At 35.2% G+C, this 6,930-nt stretch overlaps 1 long non-coding RNA gene across 6 annotated transcripts; it reads left to right on the forward strand.

The window, feature by feature from the left end:
- Window positions 1-204: 204 nt before the first annotated feature.
- Window positions 205-4,690, forward strand: LOC112743740 (uncharacterized). 6 transcript variants are annotated; one of them, XR_003172288.3, is made up of 7 exons: window positions 205-730; window positions 808-906; window positions 2,431-2,516; window positions 2,707-2,760; window positions 2,839-2,947; window positions 3,446-3,508; window positions 4,291-4,690. It is a non-coding gene; the product is annotated as an uncharacterized lncRNA (long non-coding RNA). The 6 variants fall into 6 exon arrangements; XR_003813600.2 differs by having other exon boundaries at window positions 2,431-2,470; window positions 2,696-2,760; XR_003172287.3 differs by having other exon boundaries at window positions 2,431-2,470.
- The last annotated feature ends 2,240 nt before the right edge of the window (window positions 4,691-6,930 follow it).

Below are 6,930 nucleotides of genomic sequence, written 5' to 3' on the forward strand. Positions count from 1 at the left end.
GGCTACGCTTTTCTCAGTGATGCCTTTTTATAAGAGAAAAAGAAACACAATTTTGCCATCATTTAAAAAGTGTAGCCTTAGGTATTATAGAAATCACTTATAAAGCGTAGCTGAATGTTGATATTTATGGGTCCACTTTTTATATCTAAGGGAACGCTTTTAGAGTGTAGCCTATTTATTAAGTTATGGGTGCACTTTAAAAATGATGCCTAATGTATCTAAAGCAAAAAGCTTTACACTTGATAAATTTTATTCCTCAGTTTCGTGAAAGCAAAACTCACACACTTAGTGAAATTTTTGTCCCTCCAAAACTCACACTTAGCCTTCATCTCAACCCCTTTCAGAAACCCTGTCACCATCGAAGAAACCCTTCAAACCTCACCATCGCGAAGAAACCCTCTCGCTACAGAAACCCTCTCACTCACCACTCACCGTCGCTCCTCTTCACCCTCCTCCTTGTCGCTGCGCCGCCCTCACCATCCTCATCTCTGCGCTTCTCATCGTCCTTCCCCTTTCAATTCGATTGAGTAACCCTCATTTCTGCGCTATATACTGAGCTTAATGAATATTTTTTCTTTGATTCGTCACCAATTCACGCTACCTGCACAAACTCGCACGCCATCTCCTTCGATTCGTCGCCACTGCTCATCTCTTCTTCAAGGGTTTTCACCTTCGATTCGTCGTCGCTCATCTCTTCTTCACCGTTGCCATTCATCACCGCGCTCACCAAGTAAGCATTCTGTGCCTCGTTCTTTTCTTCTCACTCATTCTCTTACTCGCTCTCTCTCACTCGCCCTCTCTGTGCAGTGTCAAAAAAACTGTGTGCTCTCTAGCAACCTCTTCTCTGCTCTACTGTGAAGCATCAAGGTTTCCAATGAGGCAAAGCATCGATCCCTTACAAGCGAGGTAAGCGCCCGATGATGATGATGATTCTGTAAAATTTTGGAGGTTTTGGGTTTTCATTTTAGGGTTTTAATTGGGGGTTTTAGCTTCTGTATTCTGCGTTATTTATCTGTGGACTGCCAGATCAAACTAAAATCACCAATGTAAATTTCACCATGTGTCAACTGAATTATTATTCTTTTTTTTGTTATTGTTCTTGTTGATTTTTTCTTGTTTAAATTTCGCTTTTAAAGAGAGTAGAGTATTCTCAAGAGAGGATTATTCTTATGCTTTTAAATTGCTTTGTTGATTGAATCAATAACTTGAAGCACCTGTAAATTTTAAGATGTATTTTGGGAACCCAAGCTTGATTTGAGACATATGCAGTGATTATTGCAATCAATTGAGTGTTCCAATTTCTGCTAAAATGGGAGAATATATATTGTAGAATTTAGATCGACACTTTCATATGGTAATATTATGACACTTATGCAGCTAATTTTTTAACTGTCAGTACTCTGCTTCAATTTCTGTCGTGCTGTCTGACTCAACTAGCGCAAGCTGAATGGATCTTGTGTTTGTCGGTCTTCTTCCTTCTCTGTTTTCTTTTTTTTTTGTCCTTTTCATTTTCTCATTGAGGAAGAACTTGATTTTCTAAAGAATGAAGGATCTTTATCTGGTAGCATTAACATTCTTTCCCCTGCTGGCTGCTGCATTGGATTGCTATTCTTTTTGCTTTTTCTGCGTTGAGTTGAAGGGTGAACTTGAATTGCTTGGATCTTTGTGTGTCTTTTTTTTTCAGTATTATTATTGAAGCGCAGCATCTTGAGAAAAATCTGAGTCGGTTTTGTTTTGAAAATTAGAGTTATATGATTGAGATGTGAACAAAGTTTATACTGTAGGAGAAGGACAAAGAACTTGCGATATGTGATTTTCTCACATTGTCGATGATTTTATTTGATTTCTTCTTATTTTATTAGTTTGGGGATATGTGGATATAAGCTTCAGGCTTCCATCAAGCTGGACTTGTGTATCGGTTTTTAATAAACTAGAAATTATAAATTGTAAAGGATATTCATACACGTGATTGAGTTTGATTAAACCGTATCAGCTTGGAACTTACAAGATAGGTTTTACAATGTTCAATTGTTTTTTCTAGTTGTTTCTTCTAACCAAGTTGTGTTACTACTATTCTTGATTTTCATATGTAGGGTGAAAATTCTAAGTTTTCACTAACTGAAAAGGATTGAAAAAATAAAATCATAGCATATTAAGAGTGTTATCTTATTAATTAATGTAGTCTAATTACTGTTAGTTTAATTCGTTGTCTTTGATTTTCATGAATAGCAAGTCGTGCAATTGAGTTGAAGAATCATTCTTTACTACATGGAAAAGTGATAAGGGTCATGTGGTCTTGTCGCGATACTTTATAGGAAAAAACAGAGGGGACAGTAGCTACAATCATAATATTTGTTCTAACCTTAAAAATTATTTGTCTCAGAACTTCTGCTGTGGCTATTGCTAACAGATGGCTTCTAAAATATGTAGGTAACCAGCAATGAGACCAGTTTGATGGCTCGATGTCGTAGTAACATCCCTTATCTCTTTATATGGTTTAGTGATTTTAGTAACTCGTAATTTTCATTTTCCATTTCTCCTTCTTCTTCTTAATTCTCTTGTATAACCAACCCAAACCTTGATGATCTTGGTTGCTATAGTCTCATAGGTGATGTTGGAATAGTTTTGTTTTTCTATGATAATTTACTGAGAGTTAAAATTTGTCCAATTTCTGGAGATAATAAATTTATTTAAGGGTTAATGCAGATAATTAACTGAAGTGCTGAAGCCAATTTATATCCTGGTGCAATAACTTCGACAGTTAAGTGCTGAAGCTTGGGTAGATATATTCTAATATTTTCTTTGCTGCTCACTAATGACATTATTTTATGTTATCAGCTTCAAATTACAGAGGTAATTGGATACTTACTTTCTCCTTGCTCACATGTGCTCTATCAAGCTTAAAGAATGGACGCTTGTCCTGCTTACTCTGTTAAGAAGTTCTAAGGTACGCTTGGATTCATTGACATGAATGCAACAACAACGGTGTTAAAATAAATGGTAAAAATGTAATAGATGATGAAAAATAAAATCCTTAATCATTTTGTGTTATATATAATATGAGGTGACAAAAGCAATAACACTGACATGATATAATTATGTTAACTATGTCGAACTGGTACAAGGCTAGCCAAATGGCATTGCTATTAGACTCCTAACATGAGAATAGTTCCAATGTCTCAGCAATTAGCGCCGTCATTTTCCTCTTATCTTTGGTTCTACATTATTGTTAAATGATTTTTATAACATGCTTGGAATTAAACATGCAAATCAGAGAGGACTTTTTTAAGCACACACAGCAATAAGCCAGTAATCATTGCCTTTCTCCGCTGTCATTGCAGTTTTCCTTTTGTAAAGGGAGTCACTTAGAAATGTATTTGGCATCTTTTTAATTCCATTCTAGCAAAGGTTCACTTTGTTGCATTCTTCTGATGAGATTTTACAGGTGTTTTTTGACTTATTCAGACATGATGTTCGGCTGTGAAAAGCATGCAGCACCACACTGCAGGTATATATAATCTAGATTACTGTTGAAACTATAGCATGTCAGTTTGTACACTAAATTATAACTAATATATCATATATGATATAAATATGATTCATGCCTATTATGTGTGCACTGCAGTTACACCCTACATTTGGGAACTGTTTGTTGGATAGTTAATTTATCTTTTCATAAACATTGTAGTGGCTTTGTTATATTTAATATTTTTTGTATCCTTTTTCTTGGAAGGCATATTCAATTCTGAACAACTGAAACCATTATTTTGAGTGAAAAAAGGTTAATTATATAACAGTTTGAGTAAACAACAGTAGTAGAAAGTAGAAACAAAAGCACATATGGGGCACCATTATTTATCTGTGGAAGATAAGCAGCAAAAATAAAAATGCATTCATGAATTATGTTTGTCATTATGGTAATTTCTTCTACTCTACGCTCTACTTTTCTGTAAAACAAATACAATTTTTTAAAAAAAATGAAAAAATAAAAAGAAAAACCTAAAGAGTGTCTTAATTTTTTATTGTCTTGTATGATAATATGCTCAAACGCCTAAGGCTATTTTTATCTTTTTTTTTTAATTATTTTTCCTCATATTTGATTTCTCATTTGAAGAGTGCCACATATTTTTGCGGTTCATAAATCTTTTGCCATTTTATAAAAAGGTTCACTTTCTTGACCTGTGCATTCTGCTTTAGTTCTTTTTCCAATATTACAGATTCTCTTTTACTTGTTCCCTCACAATGTGCATTCTCATGAAAAAAATAGTTCCTTGTATCTGTCCATTGTAGACTCATTCAAGATTTATTGGAAGAGAAAAACTTTGCAACGATGGAAGATATATGAAGGTGAATGCAGACTTCATCTTTGCTCGATGTACATCATATTTTCTTGCTGACAAAGTTATATGTTCGAGTGGTTTCCTTCACGTGGATCTACTTGAAAGATCTGATGGGTTTTATTCAAACATATGGACCATGGTTAACCATGGTTTTCATCACAAGTCATTTTTCTGGTGCTAATCTCATGAATATGCCATAGTTTGTGTGGTCAGACAAGTGCATATATTTTTGAGGTGTGGATTATTCTCTTCATTTTTCCATCCAAATTTTGTAACTTTTTTTTTCTTTCTGATTTTGTAAAATATGAACAGACCCATTTGTATATAATATATTGGTTATGCCCCTGGTACATCAGCATTCATAGTGAAATTTATTGCTTATGCAAAACCTTTTTTTATCATTATTGTAAATATATTTTGGTTAGAGATAATTTTTATTATTTAAAGAAATTATTTAGTATAATTATGTATTTATTTTTATTTTATAATATTTAACTCATTTAAATAAAAATGTAGAATTATTATACATGTAATCATATTACTAATTATTATGTTGTATTAATAATTATTAGAAAATTATATATATATAGAAAATAAAAAAAATAAGGGACCTAAGGCTACGCTTATATACAGTAGCTATAGTATATATATATATAAAAAAAGAGGGACCTAAGGCTACGCTTATAAAAAGTAGCTATGGTATACAATGTGGTTACGCTTTACAGGTAATGCAGTAGCGTTGAAAAGCGTAGCCTATTCTGGAAAAATGAAAGCTGAAAAGCGTAGCCTTTGGTCCTGGACAGCATCACTTGAAAAGCATACCCTATTCCCAAACGCCAAAAGCGTAACCCTTGGTGCAGAAAAGCGTAGCCTTTGAGAATAGGCAACGGCCGAATAGGAATCACTCCTAAAAGCGTAGCCGTAGCCCAAAAAGCGTAGCCGTAGCCTAAAGCATCATTTTTTTTCACTTTTGGCTACACTTTTCAAGTGTACCTGAATGGGTGTTTTTCTTGTAGTGGTCTGTGGCATTTATGTATCTGGTGGTAATACTGGAAAACAAAATGCTTAGGGTCACGACCAAGACTCATAAAGTAGCTGTGTTCAAGAATCAACATACTGAACTAAGAGAATCAATAACACTATCTGAATTCTAAATTCTTATGGATGCCAATCATTCTGAACTTCAAAGGATAAAGTGAGATGCCAAAACTGTTCAGAAGCAAAAAGGCTACTAGCCCCGCTCATCTAATTGGAACTAAGTTCATTGATAAGTTTGGAATTTATTGTATTTTCTCTTCTTTTTATCCTATTTTGTTTTTAGTTGCTTGGGGACAAGCAACAATTTAAGTTTAGTGTTGTGATGAACGGATAATTTATACCCTTTTTGACATTGTTTTTACATAGTTTTTAGTATGTTTTAGTTACTTTTTATTATATTTTAATAGTTTTTATGCAAAAATCACATTTCTGGACTTTACTATGAGTTTGTGTATTTTTCTGTGATTTCAGGTATTTTCTGGCTAAAATTGAGGGATCTGAGCAAAAATCTGATTCAGAGGCTGAAAAAGGACTGTAGATGCTGTTGGATTTTGACCTTTCTGCACTCGAAGTGGATTTTCTGGAGCTACAGAAGCCCAATTAGTGCGCTCTTAATTGCATTGGAAAGTAGACATCCTGGGCTTTCCATCAATATATAATAGTTCACACTTTGCTCGAGATTTAATGGCCAAAACTGGCGTCCAAAACCAGCCTAAAACATCTTGGCGTAAAATGCCCAAACTGGCACTAGAATTGGAGTTAAACGCCCAAACTGGCACCCAAGCTGGCGTTTAACTCCAGGAACAGCCTATGCACGAAAAAGCTTCAATGCTCAGCCCAAGCACACACCAAGTGGGTCCCGGAAGTGGATTTCTGCACTATCTGCACTTAGTTACTCATTTTCTGTAAGCCTAAGTTACTAGTTTAGTATAAATAGCACTTTTTACTATTGTATTGAAGGACTTTTGGATCTTATGCTATCATAGACCATTGTTCATGTTTGGAGGCTGGCCTCACGGCCATGCCTAGACCTCTTTCACTTATGTATTTTCTACGGTGGAATTTCTACACCCCATAGATTAAGGTGTGGAGCTCTGCTATTTTTCATGAATTAATGCAAGTACTATTATTTTTCTATTCAATTCACGCCTACTTCTTCTCCAAGATATACTCTTGTACATAATTCAGTTAAGTCAGAATGAAGGGGTGACCCGTGACAATCACCCAATTTTCGTTACTCGCTTAGCCAAGATCCGCGTGCCTAACAACCACAAAGCAGTCTACATGATGTTCAACGTAGTCATTGGACGACAGCTGGAGTATATTCTCTTGGATATCTAATACACGGACCGAGTCCGTGAGATTAGTATCTTCGTGGTATAGGCTAGAATTATTGGCAGCCATTCCTGGGATCCGGAAAGTCTAAACCTTGTCTGTGGTATTCTGAGTAGGATCCGCGAAGGGATGACTGTGACGAGCTTCAAACCTGCGAATGTTGGGCGCAGTGACAGTGTGCAAAAGGATCAATGGATCCTATTCCGACGCTAGCAGG

Source organism: Arachis hypogaea, chromosome 14, assembly GCF_003086295.3.
Source record: "Arachis hypogaea cultivar Tifrunner chromosome 14, arahy.Tifrunner.gnm2.J5K5, whole genome shotgun sequence".
NCBI classification, from domain to species: Eukaryota; Viridiplantae; Streptophyta; class Magnoliopsida; order Fabales; family Fabaceae; genus Arachis; species Arachis hypogaea.